Source organism: Zeus faber (assembly GCF_960531495.2).
Source record: "Zeus faber genome assembly, chromosome: 15".
NCBI classification, from domain to species: domain Eukaryota; kingdom Metazoa; phylum Chordata; class Actinopteri; order Zeiformes; family Zeidae; genus Zeus; species Zeus faber.
The window spans coordinates 4,374,580-4,397,876 of NC_137194.1; positions in this window are offsets into that span (position 1 = coordinate 4,374,580).

The following is a 23,297-nucleotide window of genomic DNA, read 5'->3' on the forward strand; positions in this document are numbered from 1 at the left end:
CCGACTTAACATCAAACTTTGTTGCATTCCTTCCCTCTCCGTCTGTCTGCCTGTTTGCAGAATGTCTCAAAAAGTTATGAACGGATTTGCACAAATTGATTTGATTGAATGAAAATGATTGAATTACATTATTCAATCTGAAAGTGATGACTCTCGGCACAGTCGCCATGACGATCTGATCTGATCATACTGTGTGTGTGTGTGTGTCTGTGTGTGTGTGTGTGTGTGTGTGTGTGTGTGTGTGTGTGTGTGTGTGTGTGTGTAACCAACGTAAGGGTAACGACTGCATATCGTTGATAGAAAGGTCAGGTAGCAAGGAGCTTGACTGACAGGGCGGTCATCCAATCAGGACGAAGCCCAGCGTGCGCTCGCATAACATAACACACGACACTTGTAATGTGAATGTTGAAACGCTGAACATTTCAATATTTTAGAATTAATATTAGGGACGTGGGATATGACACTAAATCATAAGACGATAAATGATAAATAGATAAATGTTATCGTCTATACGTATTTTTGGAGCACGACCGATGGCAGATTTTTGGGTCAGATGCTGAAAAGTTTCTATATTTGAGAACATTTCACTTATAACCAAACAAATACATTTAAATAAACACACAATTAACTTTTTGATGGATAAAGAAAAATGTAAAAGCTGATATTTAATATTTTTTTTTTCCCCATGTCCAGTGAAGGAAATCATCATCACTTCCGAAATGATTTAGTTTTCCGAGATTCCCATGAACGCAGCATCGCTTACTGCTTGGAGAGCCGTGTCTAAGCGCGAGTGTGAACAAACAGGGATGGATTTACACTGCCTAGACAGACTTCTGCACTTATTTTGGTGAGTAACTTAAAAGTAGTGTAAAACAGACAAGTACCAGATAAATAATCAGATTTTTATCTGTTAATTATACTTATTTAAAAATCGGGACACATCAGCTGCATAACTGCCCATTCTGATGTTCAATAAAGATGATCAAAAAAGTAAAAAAATGACCTATATATCGGTCAGGCTTTTATACAGTTTCTATCACTATGTCGCAAATCAGCAGCAGAACGGCTGTACGGCAATACGTGACGTCATTTGGAGTCACCGTGCTTTACTTATTTCTGCCCGTGGGAGCAAATGTAAACAAACATGTTGGGACAGGTCACAGAGCTTTGCATGGAAGAGAAAAAAAACACTGTCCCTTGTTTACCCTCCCATGTGTTCGATAAGGAAATCTCAAACTGCAGGACGGCACCGTTCATGGATTACTTCAACATTTGGCCATCTGCTGAGCCGCGACAACATGAGGTGAGGGGGATTACAGAGAGACGAACAGAAGTACCTGTTTGCCGATTGTGTTTCAATTCAAGGTTTCATTGAATGAAAGTGACACAAACAAACAAGTCACTGGAGTCATCGTATCCTGAGTCAAATCACAAGTCTTTAACTTCAAGTCCAAGTTGAGTTTCAGGTAATCTATTTTCTGTCAGGGCAAGTTGCAAGTCATCAAAACAGTGACTGGAGTCGACTCGAGCGCAAGTCACATTGACCGGAGTCCACATCTCTGGCACATCACACGTCGTGTCACTGTTTCCCACTGTGGGGGATGGTCTGGTTTCAGCAGCCACACCTGACCCGGATCTAGGTGATTGGGATCAGGGTGGCTGCATGCCTGTTGCTCGTTGGTCGGTCTGATGAGCAGCAGGTAAAACCCCCGTCCCCACACACACTCAGGAGAGGAGCCCTGTCATGACACGTGTCCATCTGCTCCTGGGCTTATTCCAGCCAGCTCACTCTCTACAATATACTGGGTTTACAACCCTCCATCTTCTGTGTCTCTGTGCCGGAGGGCCTTGAAACGCCCCTTGGGTGGCTGGTGGTGGGCCAAACTGCCATACCCACCTTTGCATAGACCGTGTTTGTACATATTTTAACGTAAAAAAAAACGGGGCCTTTACAAAGCCATGATATTATAACTAGGTGAGTAAGTATTTTAGAATTTCAAATTTACTACCCACCCTGAATTTTGAAGGCGCCGTCAGTGACGCTGGACAACTTAAACAGCAACTGCCAAAGGGAGCCGTAGAAACTACGCCAACATTGGATGTTGAAGCCTGATGGGTCGTCCACGCTTGGACCAGTTTCGGGTCGTGAACAGTTAGGTGGAGATGTGACAGCTCTAGGGGATTGGGTGGGGAATGAAATGTCACTGATTGTACTTAGTACAGTGGTACCTCGACTTACGACTGCATCTACTCCGACTAATCCAAGATACCAGTAGCGATAGTCGCCAAAACTTGTATCGACTTTCGACGGCGGCCGGTTAGCAGTCAGTCAGCAGTCAGTTAGCAGTGAGTCAGCAGTCAGTCAGCGGCCAGTCAGCAGTCAGTCAGCAGTCAGTCAGCAGTGAGTCAGCAGTCAGTCAGCAGTCAGTCAGCGGGCGGGCGGGGGGGAGTCGACGCCGCGGGGCCCAGCCAACGGCAACTAAATCCCGGAGAATGCGTGCTTCAGATGCCGGCTGTCAACCGTCCTGTCAACTGTGTCTGCCTTTCAGTTCCTCCACGGAGCCGGCAGAGGGGGGCCGGTTTCCCCGACGTGGCCCCTCCCGGGCCGCCCCTCCGTGAGCGGCTGCCGGCCCGATTTGAAGGCGGGAAACGGCTCGGAGGTGGCGGCCCCCCCGGCTCTGAGGACAGGGTGGCTTTGGGGGCAAAGCACCCACCACTGATTTGGGGCGTCAGGAGACTAACTGACTGAACTGATAGCTGTCCGGCTGATTACCTGCCAAAAAACAAAACCCCTGCCGTGCGGGTTGGAAGTTCACAATGCCCCGTTAAATTAAAATTGAACGCGCTTTCATTATTGCTCCCAGTTGTTCTCTGGATTTAATTGCCACCAAAGCAATTGACTGGGTCACAAATGAAAAACTGGCGGGAGACACCCGAAGGAAAACAAACACGGACGTTCGTTGCTCGAACACTGCGATGATGGGGTGGCTTTCCAGTGGACGCAGCCAAAGCACGTCTGACCCATGACAGCCATGTGGGGAGTCTATTCACACCGAGTCTTTATTTATTCATTTTTTATTATTACCATTAGGACGCCGACTGCGCCAATTCACACTTGAGCTCTTTCTGACGGGAATCGTTTCGCTCCGATCAATCAGCGGACGCTTTCACGGCGTTGTTTCCCGGCGTTCGTGGAAAAACAGCCCCAGAGGCGCTCCGGGGGAAAAAAAGAAAAAGAAGAGAAAACAGTGCTGCTTGTCTGGTAGCTTCTCTAATCGCCGCGTGGCCTCACCTTCGCGCCACATCCCCTTTATTAGTTTTCCCAGCCCAAATGAAGCTCATTAGAGGCACCTCCTCTAATTAGAGGACATGTATCAGGAGACTCCGGGGTTTCCACGCTGCATGCCGGCAAAAAAATGAAATGCCATTAATCATTTTATCGTGGACGGCGGTAAACAAAAATCGCGGCGACGCGGCGAGCGGCATTCCGCGGATGCTTCTGAGGAAACATTCCTTAAAGCGCCGACGGTCGGAGCAGTTTGAGCCGGTGGCGTCGCATCCTGGCGTGAGCGAATGGGATTCTTTCGCCCCGCCCCGCCGCCCCGGCCCAATTAGCCAGACGGACGCGCGTCGGAGAATATTTTCGGGTCTACGAAACGTCGCCCCTCGACGAGAAACGTTCCGTGCAATTTAAAGGGACGGGCTCTCATCTAGCTCCTGACGGTTCTTTAACCGCCGCCTTTTGAGCGTTCGGGCTCACGTTTATGTCGGAGGCGAAGCAAAATGCGGTAAACAGCCGTTTTGGGACGGATGGATCCGCTTCCCTCTCTTTGAATACATTATTTTAACGTTGAAACTAGACTTTTAAAGCACGTTCTTAACGGTATTATGTGATTATAGATACAAAAAGTGGCTCGTCATTTTTAGTCCACTGTGATGAAGCCTTGCACCCCAAACTGGGGAAAAGGCTCCCAATTTCTCATGTGTTTTTCATCAGAAGCGCCAATGTTTTTCATGGATTGTTTGAAATAATCCGTGGCGTGCAAATAATTGATTGTCTCCACACAAAGGCCCCCTTTTGTTGCGCTACAGGGAGTTTGCGCGTTGGCTGTCATTAAACCGTCATCTTAAATTGCGCTTAATAACGGTCTCCATGAGGTTTCAAACCTTGGCGATTGGCGTGACAGTAATTCATACACATTTTCCCGTTGCAAACGTGATGATCACCGTTTTTTATTTTTATTTTTTTGTCTTACGTTCACTGTTTTTATCCAGCGAATCCGTCAGCGGGTCCTGGGCACAACAAGTGCTCCTCAATGTCAGATATGGGATGGTTCACTGCCAACGTCCTCCTCGGTGCTTGAAAGGGGATGATTAACGTCAGAGGATTCAGATGAAGCAGTGTTTCACCCAATAATCCAACGATAACCAACATATTCTGGCGCAGTGCCAGTGCATTTCGCTTGAAGGCGTATTCATCCCCCTCACCTTGCATGGATTTTCCAACATTAACGGGTTATTTGCCGTTGCACCACCGGGCCGCAATAAGTACTTTCCATTAAATGTAAGGTCATGATAAGATTACTCAAACGCAGTAAATAAAATAATTAAATAAAAGCTGGTAATAAAAGAAGGTGCCCGCCGTCCAGGTGCGACACCCTGACAAAAAGGCCAATCGATGCAAAAAAAAAGTAAGTTGTGGAGTTTGCAGAGCGTTTCATTGATTGTAGGAAGAGCGCTCCAACGCGGGGCGGCCGGCGATGAGCGCTGGACGGCGCTTGACGAACAGGTTCCTGACGGAGATGAATAAGAGCACGCCGAACATGGATTTTCTTCCCACAAGCCAACATGCGAGCCGTCCCGTGGCGTCCGTCCGGATCATTACTCGTGATCGCATCAATCATGCATTCATTTTGATCAAAGTTATTTGCCTTGACAGCCGCCTTCCATGCAGTATGTAGGTATGCACGTGTGTGTGTGTGTGTGCGCGCGCGTGCATATGCATTATGTACATGGTGTATGTATGTGACAAATAATCTCTTGAACTTGAACTTCAACTTGAAAGACACATACAGGCATATGTACTTAGATATATGCGTACTATGTACTGTATGTATGCGTGGGGGTGGGTACACTGTCTGTCTGTCTGTCTATCTGAACCAAGGACACGAGGACCACTTTGAGAATGCGGAGAGCCCTTTGGAGTCATCATGCAACTTCTAATGCACCCAAGCTATTGACCGGGCAGAGCTGTATTGACTTTGATCTGAACTGAGCGACTTTCATGGTCAATTTTACACGGCCCGCTGGCCCGGCATGAAAATCCACCCCGAGCTTTTTGGCCAGGGGGAAATTAGATCCCTGCTTCACTCAGGGATCTGCCACAGCATTGGTCCCTCTTTCTCCCTCCCTCTCCCCCCCTCCCTCTCTCTTCCTCTCTCATGTAAAGACCTCACCAGCGCTTGTCCTGAAACACTTAGGTGTTTCCCAGACCTTAAGCAAAGGCGAATTCTGTGTTTACAACAGTCACTTTTTTAAAGCCACCAATTAAGCCGCCTCTCCTCCTCCACAAACACACAAACACACTTCCAGCCTAATGTAGTATGAGCTATTTTAGTGTCAAGATGGGTTTTCAGTGAGTGTTTTGTGTGTGTGTGTGTGTGTGTGTGTGTGTGTGTGTGTGTGTGTGTGTGTGTGTGCAGAAGACACACTGCTAAGCATACAGGGTTGAGCTTTTTGAGGAGCCGGGCCCCCGGGTCTCCCAGGAGTTTCCCTCCGTAAAGAGCTTTGGCAATTGGGAGACGTGTGTACGGGCGGAGATGTGTACGGGTAAAATCAATTAAAATTTCAGGAGAACATCAGCACACTCTTCCTGCAAAGCAGGCAGGCTCTCTTCTGGTTTGTGTCATAAAAAAAAGTGTATTTTTGAAACGATGATGTGTGGTTCTTGTGTATTGACCTCATTCACAAAATAGCAGGAGTGTCTATCGGCGGGCATACTGCTGGCATGACCGCCACCCGCAGCAAACTTTGGCTCAATAGGGCTTTGTCAAATCCATCAAAAGGAAAATGTGATTGATCGAACCTGAGGATCCATTCAAAATTGAGTAAAGATGAACCGCAATAATGGATCTTTATATGAACGTGTATGAAAGGCAAATATGTTAAACAGCTGCCAAAGTGTCATTTGGTATTTTGTCTTTATATTTACAAGAGAATAAAACCATGTCATGTGTTTATCGGGTCCCTACAGAGCAGAGGTGGAGCAAAGGGAGGTAGAGGAGAGGCAGGAAGAGATTGAGTGTGTAGATACAGTATGTCAAGATAGGCTACAGAAGATGGAGGCGTAGGGGAGGTAAAAGTAGAGTACAGAGAGGTGGAGTAGAGGGTGGTAAAGTGGAGGTACAGTTGAGGTACAGTAATGGTGGAGTATAGGAAGGTGAAGTAGAGGTACAGTTGAGGTAGAGTGGTGGTGGAGTAGAGGGTGGTAAAGTAGAGGTACAGTTGAGGTACAGTAATGGTAGAGTATAGGAAGGTGAAGTAGAGGTACAGTTGAGGTAGAGTAGTGGTGGAGTAGAGGGTGGTATAGTAGAGGTACAGTTGAGGTACAGTAATGGTGGAGTATAGGAAGGTGAAGTAGAGGTACAGTTGAGGTACAGTAATGGTGGAGTATAGGAAGGTGAAGTAGAGGTACAGTTGAGGTACAGTTATGGTGGAGTATAGGAAGGTGAAGTAGAAGTACAGTTGAGGTAGAGTAGTGGTGGAGTAGAGGGAGGCAGAGTAGAGGTTGGATAGCTTACAGTAGATAGAGTCAAGGCAGAGTTGAGGTATAGTAGAGAAGAGGGATGTAGAGGTGAAGGTAGAATAGAGGGAGGTGGAGTAGGGTACAGGTGCAGTAAAGGAAGAGCAGAGTAAAGGTAGGTAGGGTTGAGGTGTTGTGGTGGTAGAGTCGAGGTGGAGCAGACACCCTTGTCCCTTTCTTCTGGGGGAATGGCAGATATCCCCTCCTCTCAGAGCCAACCTGCTCCCTCCCAGTTCGGGGAACCAGGGACTCCCCCGGTCGCTCCTACAGGCGTGAAAACAGCCAATTCATCCAAATATTGCCCAATAACAATTTTTACTTATTTATTTTTTGCGTGGGTGAAGATGAGTCTGTTTGACTTGCCGTTTCACCCCTCGAAGTCATAAGGTGCTGGAATCGAGCTTTTGCTCACTTTCAAAGGTCTGCATCCCCCGCCCGGCCTGCCTCCAGCCCTGCGACCCGCCCGGTCCTCCGCGGCTCCGGCGATTAAAAAAAGAAAAACTCCACGTTGTTTCCCCACAATTGTCTGGATGTTGAGCTCGATAAAACCCGTAAAGTTCGCCGAGCAAAGTGCCATCCCCACCCCCCCGGGGGGTTGTTATCCACGTGGCGAGGCCACCAGTTGTCCTTTGCCTTCCAGTATTTGTTATCAATATTCAAGGAGCACTGGCCTGATGTAGTGTGCACCAACATGCAAAAGAAGACGGGGTTGTTACAGTACTCTAAATCTAATCCTGATGGATTTTTTTTTTTTTTTTTTTTGCTTACCCTTTTCTTGTGTAAGCTTCACAGACCATAAAATCAGAGACTTCATTGCTAGGCAACTAGTCTCTGTACAGAGATGGTGGTGGTGGCGGTGGCGGCGGCGGCAGCGTTGGTGGTGGTGGTGGTGGTGGTGTTGGAGGGGCGGGAGGGGTGTAGAGGGAGCGAGAGATAGAAAGACAGAGGAAGAAAGAGAGAACGAGAGAGAAAGAGAGAGAGAGAGAGAGAGAGAGAGAGAGGGGGGCGGGTGGGTGGTGGGGAGAAAGAGAGAAAATGTTCTGTTTACTGCAGTTAGTGGGAGTGCAGCCTCTGAAAAAATAGGCAGCGGTTAAATAACTGAGCAAGAATAGATCAGAAAGATACCAGCGCTTCTTTACAAACTTAAAACCGATTCTATTCACACTATTACCAAATCTCATGGAAACATGCAGGCTACGACTTGTTCGTGGATCTCTATATCTTTTTATTCATTAATTGATTATCTTTTTTAAACGGCACAGCCGAGGCTCGCTTCTTTTCAGGACATGAGCTGCTCTGACATGCCGCGGATCGCCAGGGCTGTAGATTTACTGGTGCTGGAGAAGAGGGGGGAGAGGGAGCTCTCTGGAGAGCGGGAATGATGAGGTAATCATTCACCCTGATCTGAATTAATAAGGCCTCATTAGGCAGCCGGAGACGCTGCAGCAACCGGGGCCGGCGAATCGTGGAGGACTCCCCCCCCCCCGCGCTTTCAGCCCAAGTCGCGCCCAGCGATCGCCCCCTAAATCAAAGATCGAGACCGGTTTGCCAGCCGTTGACGCGGCGCGAGGCGGCGTATCCTCCCTCTGGCCCGAGGTTTTGACGCAGCGCAGTGACGGGGGGGATGGTTCGTCCTCCGACACATCTGAAGGTGCAGAGTTGGAAATATCATTGTGTGATGTGCAGGGGTGGTTGGGGGTGTTTCCAAAGACGGAACAGGCATTGAGCTCTGTGATCAGGATTGAGAAAATGACTCAATGAGACCAAAACCAGATGTTCTACAAAACGATGCTGGGTGGTGGGTGGTTTGCTGGTTGTTTGCATGACGTTGCCCCAGCCCTTGTTGAATCCCTTTGCATGTTCCTCCGTACAGATGTGCACGTCATGCGGTGCGACCGATTGTTTGTTTCCCTACTGCTGCCCTTTCCCGCAGAGCACAACTTAACTTAACCCTCACAACACTGATGAAACGGCCCCAAATCCGAGAGCCCTCTTGACTTTTATCGACTTGGAGAAAACAGATTGCATCGGGGCCCAGAGCTTTTGTCTCCCTGCCGGTTTTTTGTTGAAATCTGAAACAGACTGTAGCGGCAGGTCTCGGAGGAGTGGCGAGGGAATCGTTTCATGGAGTGTGAGCCCGTGGTTTGGGTTCTATCCCCGGAGCGCGGCCGCCCGGGCGGTCTGAAGGGCACTTTGGTTCGGAAAGCGCACGAGATCACCCCGCCCCAACGTGGAGGTGACAGGTAGCCAAAGAGAAGTAAAATAAATAAATAAATCAACGGGGACACTCAAAGTGCTGACATGATAACCCGCAGCCTCTTGTAGCTTCGTCTCCCCGATTGAGCACGGTGTTTGCGTTTGAAGCACAAACAACCACGAAGGCACCGAGAGCAGCTCTTTCTTGAAGCAGCTTGCCCACCTGCCTTTAAAGCCGCCATCTGACATGAAAAAAAGAAGGAAACGGGAAAAAAACAAATCTACACCAAATGAGACTTTGATTTCAAGTTCAGGCTAATAAAGGCGGTGAGACTGCGCTGATGCCTTGGATAAAGGTGTCCTGCCCGGTACGGCGGCTGAATGCAGTGACCCACTTTGCCAACTCCAAGCTGTAAAAGTTCACCCCGGATGAGTAAATGAATAATGCTCTTCCTTTGACGACTGCCTTCCATATGCCCCCGAGCAAGGCACTTAACTCCGCACCGCTTTGGGAGGGCGGCTTGGCCCGCCGAGGAGGCGGGCCGAGCCGCTGAGAGGTTCTGCGCACCGGGCCACGCAAGGCAAGGAGCAAGTCGGCCGACGGGGCAACAGGCCACCGCGTTTCATGAGAGTGTCACGTAACAAGATTGATAAGGAAGTTTTGGGAAGACAAACTTGGGTAACACTTAGGGGTCAGTTATTGATGTTTTAGTTATTAACCTACCTCAGATAAAAAACATTTTTTTGCAGGAAATAAGCTTCTGCGCGAGGGGAGCTCCCGTGCCCGGATCCCCGCCTCACTTGGCTCTTATCTCCTTTCTGAACGCGTCTCCTTGGTCAAAAAAGGGTCAACCTCCTCGTAAATATATCTCCGCCTTAGGTCTGATACGAGGAATCGGGCGCAGGCACTTTCCGAATCGGACGTCTGGAGAGATCGCGCGGCGAGCAGATTTGAACAATCCGAGCGGAGCAGAAAAAAAAGATGTTTGCTGGCGGCCGGGCGCCGATGGGGGCGGTGACCTTCGCGGCTGAAACAACGCGGCATCACAGCGTTTGAAAAGAATGCAAATGTTCTTGGTTTGCGAAGTTCCTATTTGATGGTGTGTGTGTGTGTGTGTGTGTGTGTGTGTGTGTGTGTGTGTTTGGGGTAGGGGAAGGTGGTGTTGGGGTCTGGGCGGTGCTGTGTAATGCTTTGGAGAGCAGCCCCGATTCCCAGCGGAGAGGTCATTTCTAGGACAGAGCTGCCTTGTCCATCAAAGGGAGGTTTACGCTGCTCAAACCAGAAACAAAGGGATGGAAGGAGGGCAGCGTTCACACCCGCGGCCAGGCCCACAATGTGACTTTACAGCTTCCATCCGTCCGTCCGTCCAGCCATCCACACATCCATCCATCTATACGTCTATCCATCCACCCATCTGTCAATCCAGCCATCCATTCTTCCATCCGTCCATCAATTCATAAATCTATCCATCCTTCCATATGTGCATCCACCCATTCACCAGTCAATCTATCCATACATACGTCTGTCCATCCATCCATTTATACATCCATCCACCCGTCCATCCAGCCATCCATCCGTTCATCCGTCCATCCGTTCATCCATCCATAAATATGTCTGTCCATCCAGCCATCCACCCGTCCATGCATCCATTCATCCATCCGTCCATCAATTCATAAATCTATCCATCCTTCCATCCGTGCATCCACCCATTCACCAGTCAATCTATCCATACATACGTCTGTCCATCTATACATCCATCCATACGTCCATCCACCCGTCCATCCAGCCTCCATCCGTTCATCCATCCATCCATCTGTTCATCCGTCCATCCATCCGTTCATCTTCCCATCCATCCATACATCTGTCTGTCCGTCTGTCTGCAGCACGAGGATGGATATCCATGCCTCCACCCATCCATCCACCCATCCATCCATCCATCCATCCATCCATTGCTCCTGTTAATGACGACGACAAGCTCAAAAAGCTGCAAAGACACGGCGTCTCGCCACAGAGAGAGTGCGTCCGATCTCGGAGCGGCTTCGGGCGTAAAGATTTTGGCCCCCGGGAGCGAATCCTCCCGCCCGACTTTCCAAAGTGTCCGCCGATCCGCCGCCAACGGCAAGCAGCGTCCTCGGAGGGTTTTCGCTGTGGTAAAAAGTGCACATAGTTTTCGCACGGCCCAATTAGCGGCGGGAGGTCTCCCCGAAGTGGCTCCATCGAGCTTGTTGTTAAGCGGCCCCAATGCGCCTCCTGCAAGACACGCAACGTCGAGCGCCCGGGTCTCCCGTCGCCGGAGCGCGCCGGCTCCTCGGCAAAGGCCCCGCGGGGGCCGGCCGCAATTTGCCCTAATGGTTCTACATAACTTACTCGCTGGAACAGTCACTTTGATTTACCTGAGCGGCGCAAGCGGTTGGGGAGAGCTCTGAATTACCGGGCGGACGGGCCGCGCGCAGGGCGGTGATAAATAATCCAGAGGGGTGTGTCCAAGGGATAAATGGCTTTTTACTTGAGTGCCATCGCTCCGGCGCAGGAGGCGTTAGCGGGTCAGGCCTCAAATTGTGTCATCCTTCTCTCTCCACCCACTCCTTGTCCGTCCTCAGTGTTCTGCTGTTCTTCTATCGCCAGCCTTCCCCCGGGGAGGGGCTGTCAGTGGACGGGAAAGGATATCCCGAGGTGCTTCAGGAACCGGTCACGTAAACAGTCCTCCATGAAAATGGGGCCGACACAGGACCCAACCGTTTTTCCCTCCCCCTCTCCCCAGGCCGAAGTTTCATTCCATTTGGCCGGAATGCGTCCGGGCGCCGCGGTGTCCGTGTTTATGTATTTTTATTCTGTTTTTTTTTTCCTGTTTCTTCATGTGGCACTCGGACTCGGCGGAAGCTGCGCGTGTGTTGGGGGAATCCTGTCAGAATCCTCTGCACTTTCAGCGTGTTTCACCGGCTCCTGCATCACACGCCCTCAGGGGCACATACCGTATATAGGACAGAGGTTAAATGCTGTGCGGGTGGATTGACACTGTCCTGACCTGCTGAGTGAAGCCCGCCCTCCCCCATCCCATCCGGCACAATCAACTGCCGCGGGCGAATATGGCACTTACCACTGTTCATCCGGCCATCGCCAAGTTTTTCACAAGGGACTTTGCCATCACCTCTCCAAATCATCATCCTGGTTCCTTCAAAGTCCCTTTGGAGCCGCCTTGGCCAAGCTTTCTGGTAGAGCGTCTCCAGACTGCACCTTTGAACGCAGATGTCTGTTTTGAAAGTTAACATTTGCGTCGCATGTACGGCGACGTGCAGCGCCGCCAATGTCGTGGGTCCTCGTGTTGCAAGATCCAAATGGCAAGGCGTCACTCGCTCATCGAATCAACCATCCATTAGTGGGCCTTCATGAAAAGCACAGTTCTACATGCTCCTAACAGCTTGTGACGTTTAATGATTAACAGGACGGTGCCGTGCTGTGGAAATAATTCATTGTAAGAAGTGTCCCGTGGTGGGAAAATGGTTGGGAAACACTGCACTACGACACTGAACGTCAAATACTGTTCCAGAGGACGCCGTACTCTCCCTGCGTCGGGAGATTGTTTTTCGGCTGACCTCTGCGCCGCGATCCAGCCCACACAGCAATGCCGCCCGGGCACTGAATGGAAAGCGCCATCGCTGGATTTCTTTTGTCGACTCCACCGCAAAGTTGTGGCTGGGGCACAAACCGGCCACTCGGCCAAACCACGGCTGTTTTAAGCGTTTCCCTTTTTCCCAAAAACTGAGAGAGTTCCCCGCCTCCTCCATAAAAACAATAACAATAACGCTGTCTGCAGTTTATTCAAGGGCGATCCAAAGCCAAAGTTAAATCTGATGCTCGCAGATAAAAAACGACAGGTTGAGGTTCGGTGGTGATTGACGTGACGGAGTCGTGGTCATAGCCTCCGCATGATGGGGAGGGGGCGTGTCCGACACCAATGTTTTTGAGCAATTAATGCCAAATGACCGAAATGACATCGGCTACGAGATCTGAAACCTCATTTCATTGCAAGGTCATCCTTACATGAACCTCCTGCAGGGACTTGTGAAACTGGGAAGCTGAATTTGGTTTGGTTTGATTTGGATCCGTGGCCTCCTGATTGTGCGCCTGAAATCCTCACACCACACCCAGTTTGTCAAAAACACTTACTTTTTCTTTGGGTCATTTTTATTCCATTTTTTTATTTTTTTGGTGTGAATTTCTGCATCTGATCAGCCTCATTGATTTTGCTGAGAATTCTCCTCTGGGAATCACACCGGGGGTAAAAAAAAAATCTGTTTCAATTAATACAGTTTCATTAATAGCTTTTTATTTGCATTTATTTATTTATTTATTTATGTATTTTGCTCTTGTGGATGATGTGTGTACGATGATTCATATATTATTGAGCTAAAATGTCAACAATCTTACCGACAAAATAAATAGGGATTTCTCAAATGGCTGAATTCATTTTTCTTTAATTGAGGAGTATGATATTTGGTGGACTCGGTATGATATCATATGATGATTAATCCCCACGGTGCAGATATAATAAAATAAATAAAAACATCATGCTGTTGACCTCTGCTGGGTTGTTTTCATCATCTGATTTCACTTGATTGTGCAGTGCTTTGAGTTCTGAGAGAAGCGTTTTATAAATATAATGCATTTTTATTATTATTATTATTATTATTATTATTATTATTATTATTATTATTATCACCTAAGGCTATGAGATTTATTTATTTATTATTAAGTAAAATTATTTTACCATACTGATGGATTATGACTTGATTCAAGTCATTTTTGTCTTAAGTAGTAGTTAAGTATGGGTTTTTTTTGGTTAATCTTGAAGCACAGGTCAATACTACCTTTATTATAACATAACGTCAGCCCTCCGTTGTTTTTTTTGTTTTTTTTAATCCTGGCTTCCATTGGTAGCTGCTCCCCCTCACTGTGGCGGATCGTGGCTGGGGCGAAAACATCATTTCTCACGTTTACCAGGGGGAAGAACTCTCCCCTGTCAGGTCGTACCACTTGATGGAGAAACCATGTTCCCTGGCAGAACGCCTTTATTCATGTGCAGAGCCTCAATGCACCAGGCGCCACTTGTCATTCGCGGGGGAGTGTAAACAGAGAGGCTTTCCGCGCCCCCGCCCCCACGGTCATCCGCCCGCCGTTTGGTCGTTCGTCGCAGGCATTTCTCCACATAACAGCCAAAATTTTATCTTTATCTTCTCGCGTTAGTATTCAGTCAGCTGTGTTTGGCTGGTCCGCCGCCCACTCAGTGCGAAAACGGGGACCTGTGCACGCACGGTCCCAGAAATGGATCCGAAACCCCCATCCTTCACAAAAAAATTTGCCATTTTATAGTGATTTAGGGCTGACGTAAGGGGCCCTGACAGATGGTTCTATGTAAAAAAAAAAGAAACAATGCTTTTTCCTTCATGAGGTGAATCGTGCTCGTCGTGACCCAGCGGATGAACACCACACCTCCATCTCAACCACCAGCTTCTTTCCCAGCAGCCATCGATCCCCAGCCGAGAGCCCCAGAGATCCTGCAGCAATCCCTCTTGGCAACACACGTTCAAGTGTGTGTGTGTGTGTGTGTGTGCTTGTGTGTGTGCGTGTGTGTGAGTGCTTGTGTGTGTGTGTGTGTGTGTGTGTGTGTGAGTGTGTGTGTGTGTGTGTGTGAGTGCTTGTGTGAGTGCTTGTGTGTGTGTGTGTGTGTGTGTGTGTGTGTGTGTGTGTGTGTGTCTTAACAGAGCAAGAAAAGTGAAACCCCGCTGACCCTCAGAGCATCACTTGTGCAAAACAAACAACACCTCATTTTCTTTTCCAAAGGGGATTATAATTAACGGTGGGTGTTGAGATCTGAAATCTTTTGTGAATGTGTGTGTGCATGCGTATGTGTGTCAGTGTATGTGTTTGTGTGTGTGTGCATGCGTGCGTGTGTATGCGCGTGTATGTGTGTGTATGTGTATGTGTGTGTGCGTGTGTGTGTGTGTGTGTGTGTGTGTGTGTGCGTGCGTGTCTATGCGTGTGTGTGTATTTGTGTGTGTGTGTGTGTGTCTCAGAATTATCTATGAAGTGTCTTCAAAAAGCTTTAAGTTCCAGAATGTTTGCTATCTCCTTTCAACATCTGTGTAAAGTGATGCATCAGTGGAATCCAAACACAATCCACAACGACATCAAAAGGCGTCAACGCTTGAATCTTAACAAGTTTAAGAAAACTGATCTTTATTTTACTTGACTATCTACCAACCTATATATATATGTATATCTATCTACCTATATATACAGTATGTCTATCTATCTACCTACCTACCTATATATATATATGTCTAACTATCTATCTATCTATCTATCTATCTATCTATCTATCTATCGACCTACCTACCTACCTATAACCATCCATTTATATGTCTATCTATCTACCTATATATGTCTGTCTCTCTATCGATCTATCTACAGTGTATCTATCTACCTGTCTGTCTGTCTGTCTATAAAACTATTTCTCAACATGTTAGCAGATTATTTCCCTTTATATAATTTATTTTCTTCATTTTTTGACATTGCTCTTTTCTTTTGTTGCAGTTTGTCAAACTGCAAGTCTGGACCGAGCAAGATGACACCAACACAGAAAGAGTATTGAAGGGAAAATAAATGCGCTGCCAACAAGGTAAACATAAAAATAACACAATATTATAAAAATAACATAATAATACTATTAAAAACTGACATAATAATAACATAACATAAAAATAACATAATAACATAATAATATAAAAATAACATAATAATAACATCAAACTGACAAAATAATATCATAATAATGACATACCAATGACATAACATAAAAATAACATAATAATGATGCTTAATTTCCAATTGTTTCAATGCATTTCTGGACACTGAGTTCACCACAGTCAGAGGAGCAGCGGTGTGTGTGGGATTCAGTCATTTTTCATTGTTTTGACACAGAATACACTCAAAGTACACACCTCCAGTCTGTGTGGCAGTTGTTTACACACTCTTCTCGGAACTGTTCAATTCAAGCTCAAAACTAGTCGGCAGTTTCCACGGTACCACCAGATTGAAATACACTCAAGATAAGAATTTGTTAGACTTTATTTTGCCTTATTTTCGCAGCATTTTTGTCATCTTTCTGGGTTCGGCTGTTCACTCTCTGTTTATACATGTGTGTGTTGGACGCTGTTGATTTGCTATGGTGCTGAAGTGTGTTTCACTTGTCAAATGAAACAAATAAGAACGTTGTGTTTTTGATGTCAAGTCAAGTCAAGTCACACTTTATTTATAGAGCGCATTTCATACCAGGGCAACGCAATGCGCTTTACAAAGAAATACAAAAAAGAAATTGAGAGCGTAGTTGTCAGCCGGTCATTGCAAAAGAATGCCCCTGAAACAACAGCAACAACAAAAGCAACAACAAAGACAACAATTAAAGCGACAATTAAACCAACCAGTGGCAGCAACAGCCACAGAAAACAACAACAGCAGCAACAACATGTCCGATGTTTTTTATTTTACTCCGCTTCCTTATTGAACGAAAGCAAAATACAGTGCATAACGGGGACACTTTCTCAGTCACTCTCAGCCCCCTCCCCCCTCCTCCCTCCCCCCCCAACTGTTTGGGGCACCCACCGGCAGAAACATAAATCGGCGCCGGTGATAGGCCTCATGTTTTTTTGTTTGTTGCGTTGACAAGTCGGGAAAATAAAATGTGAACGGCGACACCCCCTCATGGCCGCATGGCTACGTGGTCTGCGAGGGAGATGGCTTTGATGCCGCGCTCGGGGATGTTCCATCGCCGTTCACGCTCGGGTGCTGTTCACACTGTGGTGCCTCCTCGCCCGCGTGCGCGTCACGTTTTGCTCGATTAACATCGCTGTTTAACTTTCCGCGCCGAATTCTCGCCGATCGCCCGAATCGGAGTCTTCAAGCGGCCCCCAATCGGGGTCAAATTCAGACTCCAGAACTCTTCACCGGTCCACAAGCTTCGTCCGGAGCCGCCCGTCCCGGGAGTCGTTTTTCGTACGGCGAAGCCAGGAGCGGTGACAGTGAGCCAAGGGGGGATGAATAGGCATCAGGAGGCGTGTCGGGATCCCCGGCGGCGGCTCCTCCGGGGGGAGGCTGTCGCCGCCGCGTAGAACGCTGATTTGTAATACCTGCTCCTGTCCTTTCCCCTCCAGCGGACTGCAACATGCGGAAGAGATGCTGTTTTCAGGTCGGGTGGGCGCGTCTCGCAGGATCCGCGGGTGCCGCGCGTCTGCCTGTCCTCCCCGAAAAGGATTGCTGTCGGTACCCCAAAACACAAATAAGACCCCCAACTCCTGAGTCGTTCGTCCATTTTGTCCGATACGAATGAATCGTTTGCGAGTCTTGCGCCCCGTGGTGGGAGGGAGTTTGTGTGATATGTACTTTTCTGCTGCAGCGCCTGAACTTCCCTCTGGGGGGTTAATAAAGTTTTATCTCAGCTCGTCACGCGGCAAACCTAGGTTTCTGTCCAATCTTTCTGTTTATTCAAGCATGTGAACCACCTTGTTGGTCCTGAGGAGTGGGAGTGATGAGCTCCAATCCCCCGACCGGACAGAAGAGCAGAGCCCGGCGGTTGGATGCAGGGGGACGGAGGGAGCGCAGCCAGCGAAGGCGGCGGGGCAGGAGAGACTGGCTGCCGAAACAGGCCCGGCCTATAAGGGCGTGGAAGGGGCGTGGCGCCGTGGAGTCGTCTGACGGAGCTCGTTTGTGGGCCATCACAGCTTTTTTCGGATCTGTGAACTCAAGAGAGACTTCTAGGAGGAATCCCACTATGACACCCACTATGGTTGCAAAAAAATATGAAATTGCTCCCTAAAACTACGCCAGAGTAGCACTACTGTACATGCGATACGTTAAAGGATAGGTTGGCTATTTTTCCCTGGATAGGTAGGTTGGCTTTCTTCTTATTAAAATGTTGGCTCCCATCATTCACATCTCTTCATAGCACAACCTCGCTTTACGACCAATGCGCCCGGGGAAGATGACTTCCCCGTCTCACTTATTTTGTTCCGGCGCAAAGTCCTATTTAACAACGAAATCGCGGCTTTTAATGACACACCGCGACTGCCGACGCGGCCCTCCGCTGCTGACACGGCTAGCCCCTCAAACCTTGGTGAAGGGCGGAGCGATGAAACAAACAAAAAAAACAAAAAAAAAAACCCTGTTTCTGCGTTCACGTGAGAGGCTAATATCCTCGAAGTAATTACGAGGGAAAACAATTAGGAGTGTCACGCGTGAACGCCGCGGCGCGATAACGAGGACGCGAAATCCCCCCGCGGACACCGTCGCAAAATGCTTTTTCAAGGTTACCTGAAAACAGCGAGGGAGAGCGACTCGCCATTGGATTTCAAAAGAATTGACGACTGTCAAAGCAGGTGGTGGTGGTGGTGGTGCTGTGTGGTAATTGGCCGTTATTAGCGCGGTCCACCCTTTTCCATTGAACGGATAGAGGGATCGACGGCGAAGTACCGTTTCAAAAACCCACGCATCAATTTATTATTATTTATTTTTTTGTTCAGTTTGGCCCCAACGTAAATACAAATTAAATTCAATAAATGCAAATAAAAATAATAATGTAACAAATATTTCAAAAATACATGTAAATATGTATAAAAAAAATGGAATACATTTTTTTTAAATATATTTAGCTATCTTGGGGCAACTAATGTGGGCTGGACTGAATTCAGCAGCAGCATTAGAGTACACGGTGGCCTCCCTGTAGAACACAGCTTATGTAACTGTGAAACAATGTCAGCGTTGAGCAGAGAGGAGGATAGAGTGTCACCGGAGCCGAAAACAAGGACACAGGGGCGCAGAGGGCAAAGGCGGAAAAAAAAAACCAAAACGAGAGAAATCCTCCAGAGTTGGCCGTTCCTGAGCTGGAGGCCTGGACAAACATCTGTTGAGTGTTTAAAGATCTCAAACCCGGCCAATTACCAGCAAAAACGGTCGGTCTGTCTGTCTGTCTGTCTGTCTGTCTGTCTGTCCCGGGTTTTCTTTTGTGTTTTTTTGTTACCTCCTGGGCGGCCATTGGTCCGGCGTTGATCTTCGTTGACCACCTCGGCATCTTCCCCCCTGCAGGTGTGAGAGGCAGTGCACCGGTGCGAGGATGGTGCTTTGGATTCCTCCGAATTGAAGCCAACACGGTTGACTCATTTTGTTTTATAAAGGATTCCATGTGCCAGCACATGAGGGGGCGTGAGGAGGTGGCCCTCTTTGTGCGTGTGTGTGTGTGTGTGTGTGTGTGTGTGTGTGTGTGTGTGTGTGTGTGTGTGTGCCCTTTTTGTTAAATCTTCTGCCGCTATTTAACACAGATATGCAAATTCAGACGGAGTTGGTGCCTTCAGCGGCTGACATGTTTTCCCATTTTCTTTGAAGGGTTTTAAATGGACACGCACCAGGTCGGTAGCCGGTGGTGGTGGGTAATAAAGCATTTGATTAGGGATTTTTTTTAAAAAGATAATAAATGTGCAAACGTGACAATTGGCTGTGTGACAAATGAGTTCCACTCCACGGGTCTCTGTGCGTCTCGTTTCGACGGGAATCAATACCCAATTCCAACATTATTTTGCACGAGCCAGAGTCACGCAGACCTTATTTCCACGGATCGCTGCGCAATTAATGAAGTTTAGAGCGGCGGCACACCGGCGGCGGTCCCAATAGGCAAAACAATTTAGACCTTGGAAAAACATCCTTTCGGGAAAAAAAAAGGGGGAAGCTGTCAGTCAGAAACTATGGATGTTGTTCCAAAAGGTAATCACTGCCTGGCTGATCAAATGGCTGGCGTCTGCACTCAAACGTTTCTCCAATCATCTCTGATATTGTACCGCGGCTATTTCTAAAAGTCCCTCCATGGCGCTGACGGATGAGACGGATTGCATTTAAAACACAACCTGAGGGATTGACCTTGACGCGCCGTAAAACGGTCATCCGTTATCCTCATTTTGAGAAGACTAAATTGGACTCCATTGACGACTGCTGCGAAGGAAAGACGTAATTCTAATTACGTCCTGGGCTGCGATCCGTGACAACAAGGAGTCTGCAGCTCCTGTTTAGTTTCATGCATCAAAACAATGTTTTTAATGGGGCTTTTACTTTTAATTGGGATTATCTGGACTTTAATATGAGGACCGTAGCAAACCCTCGGTGGTACATTTTACCCACAGTACTAAGGGGTTCAAAACATTGTCACGGATACAGACACACGCTGGTGTTGTTGAAGAGATTTTAGTGGGAATTGGGGAAATACTAGTTAAAGGATTGACTGATTGATTGATTTGATGTCGATTTGTTGAACTTTGTTGAGCGCAGCCTCGCGAGAATCGCACCACTGTACTGTTGAGGAAGTGACCACTCTGCTGCAGCTTCACTCTTTAAATGCAGTCCAGCCAGGGGGGGGGGGCGGCGCACAAGGCACAGATCCTGCTGAACCCAACGAGGCTCGCTGCCAAGTCGTAGGCTTGCAGTACCTTACGCAAGTTGCGTACGGGGATGGAAAAGACAGCGGCTCGGAAACGAGCGCGGAACGCTTTTGGACCCCGCCCCCACCGGCGGCGTCCGCTGACCAGGGATCAGCTCCCGCCGCTTCAGTCCTGCCATTACTGTCGTGGTTGGAAATGGCAAACTGGCCTTCAGCAGCGGATCGGCGGTCAGCATTGATCGACCTGCGTTTGCCCCGCCTTCTTGTGTTGATGAGCTTGACCAACTACCTCGCGGACCCCAGGCCACCCCCTAAAAGCTCCACTGGTCGCAGTATGTGGCGGTGAACCCCCTTTGACCATAGACATCAATGGTAAATACCAATAAAAGAAAACATGAAATATAGTGATATTCACATCACTCGTGGCTCTAAAACTTGTAGATGAAACATAAAAATGGATTGATGTGCAGTTTAAGATGCAGTCTGGCACAGTTCATGTATATCGATTTTTATTTATTATTTTTTTAATATTGGCTTGTATCCAGTAGACCTTCGCGAATATGACGTCGCGTATTGACTGGTGTGACTCTGGGGTGAGGGGTCAACCTGCTCACACTTCAGCGTGCTTGTAATCATCTTGGCCGCGGGCTATATCAATTTTCGCAGTTGTCAGGGCTAAACAAAATAACAAGATGCCGGGGTGTTCGGCTCTCAATCGTAATTATTTAACAAGGGATTCTTTCTTGCAGTTTTTTCTGAAAGTTTGTCTTTTAATCATCATTTCCCTACACTGCAGCTAGAAATGAAATTTAGTTTTTCGCTGCATAATGTCATTCTCCAAGACCATAGTTCTAAATTACAAATATCAACATTCACACATACGTAGACATGCTGCGTTCAAACAGGTATCAGGGTTAGAACCACCGGCACAAATGATCCGCTGCCGTAGCAACCACTGATTTGTTGTTCATGAACCAAAACGAAACCTGAGGCAGTGAAATGGCACCGTGAGAACGGCCACCTCCAGCCGGAACCTGCTTCAGCTGGAAATCGTAGCTTCCCATCGGGCGAGTCCAACAGGGAAAACATTTAAGCCTCAAAAAAAACCAAACATTTACATTTAACCTGTTTGGTATTTGTATTTTTCTTTTAAAACGTTAGTACATCCATAGCGTAACGTTGACGACAACTTCCTGTTTTTTGTCTCTTATGTTAGCGTGAGGGCTGCACGTTATGCGGAAAATATGATGTAGGATATTGTGATGGCGTAATTAAATGATTAAATGATCGGACATATCTCACTATCAGACTTTCAATTTGAAAAACGTTGCAGCACCAGAGATTTAACATGTTTTGGACATTTGCCCCATTGGACTGCATTTGAACACAGCGAGACGACGCAGCAGAGTGGCACGTTTCTCAATAGTAAAGTCAGTTATGGAAACCAATGATGGGAAGCAACATTATAACACGGCCTTGGTTGAAAAGTCGCAAACCGGGCAGGATCATTCCTATGTTCCCAGGATGCTATGTTCCCCAGGATGCTACGTTCCCAGCGTCCTATGTTCCCAGGGTCCTATGTTCCCCAGGATGCATTGTTCCCCAGGATGCTATGTTCCCAGGGTCCCATGTTCCCAGGATGCTATGTTCCCAGGGTCATAGGACCTGGGAAACTTAGGACCCTGGGAACATATGACCTGGGGACCATAGGACCCTGGGAACATAGATACACTCCCAGCAAACCCATTCTAAAAATGGGACCACCACATCATGCGAAACATGAGAAACGAGGCCCCAGGTGTTCTGACGACGCCCATGGCTACCTGAGAGGGTTTCAAAGGACGCACTGGCTTCCACACCTGGACCGGGTTAGAGCCAGTTAGAGCCCTAATGTGAACCAGGGCTGCACAGAATCCACAAGGCGTTTCTATCTTACGATGCCTTCTTAAAAGGTCTTAAAAGGTAAAACACGTATCTATTAGAGTTAGAATCAGAATCTGTTCATTTACATATACGAGGAGTTGGTACACACACGCATAAAAACGTTTATCAGTCTGAAAAAAAGACTAAAGCAAAGAAGAGAAATAGCCAAATATAAAATATGTTATATATTTTATATTTATATAAATATATTATATATTTATATACCAAATATACAGAAAAAACAGGATAAAGTAAATAAGGTATAACTTATGACTATGGAATCACTTAGTTATGACAGTGTCTACAATGTAATTACAACGACACCTCACCCCATTAAAATGTTGTTCTTAAGCTCCTTCAGAGGGGGAAAAAAAGGTTATTCTACGTTATTAAACAGTATGTTTGATTCATCATTCAGGACGATTACCACACTCAGAAACGCCAAAAGAAAAACATGGATGATCATCATTATCAACTGGAAGGAATCTGCAGCCCGCTGTTTGAACGCACTGCCACCGAAGGTTCCGCTTCGACTCACATAACGTGAAGGAGGCGCAGCCGGCCGGGGTGCCGCCTCGCAATCCCGCGGGAGCGCCGGGGAGCGCGGGCCTCCTAATTGGAAGCACTAATCACGCTAACTTTCAAGTCGTAAATGTGAGGGTTTTGCATCTTCGGGCCCCCGACCGCCCGCTGCAGCCTCCAGACGTGAAAGAAAATCACAGCCGGAGAAAAACTCCGGTCCAATAATCCACACACGCTGTGACAAATGTGCTTATTGTAAGTGGCTTTGGACAGAAGCGTCAGCAAAATGACATCATGTAATGTAATGAGTTGAAAAGTAAGGGATTATGAACTCGACTTTAAAGGTGCAGTCCGCAGCGGCGACAAATAGCACCTCC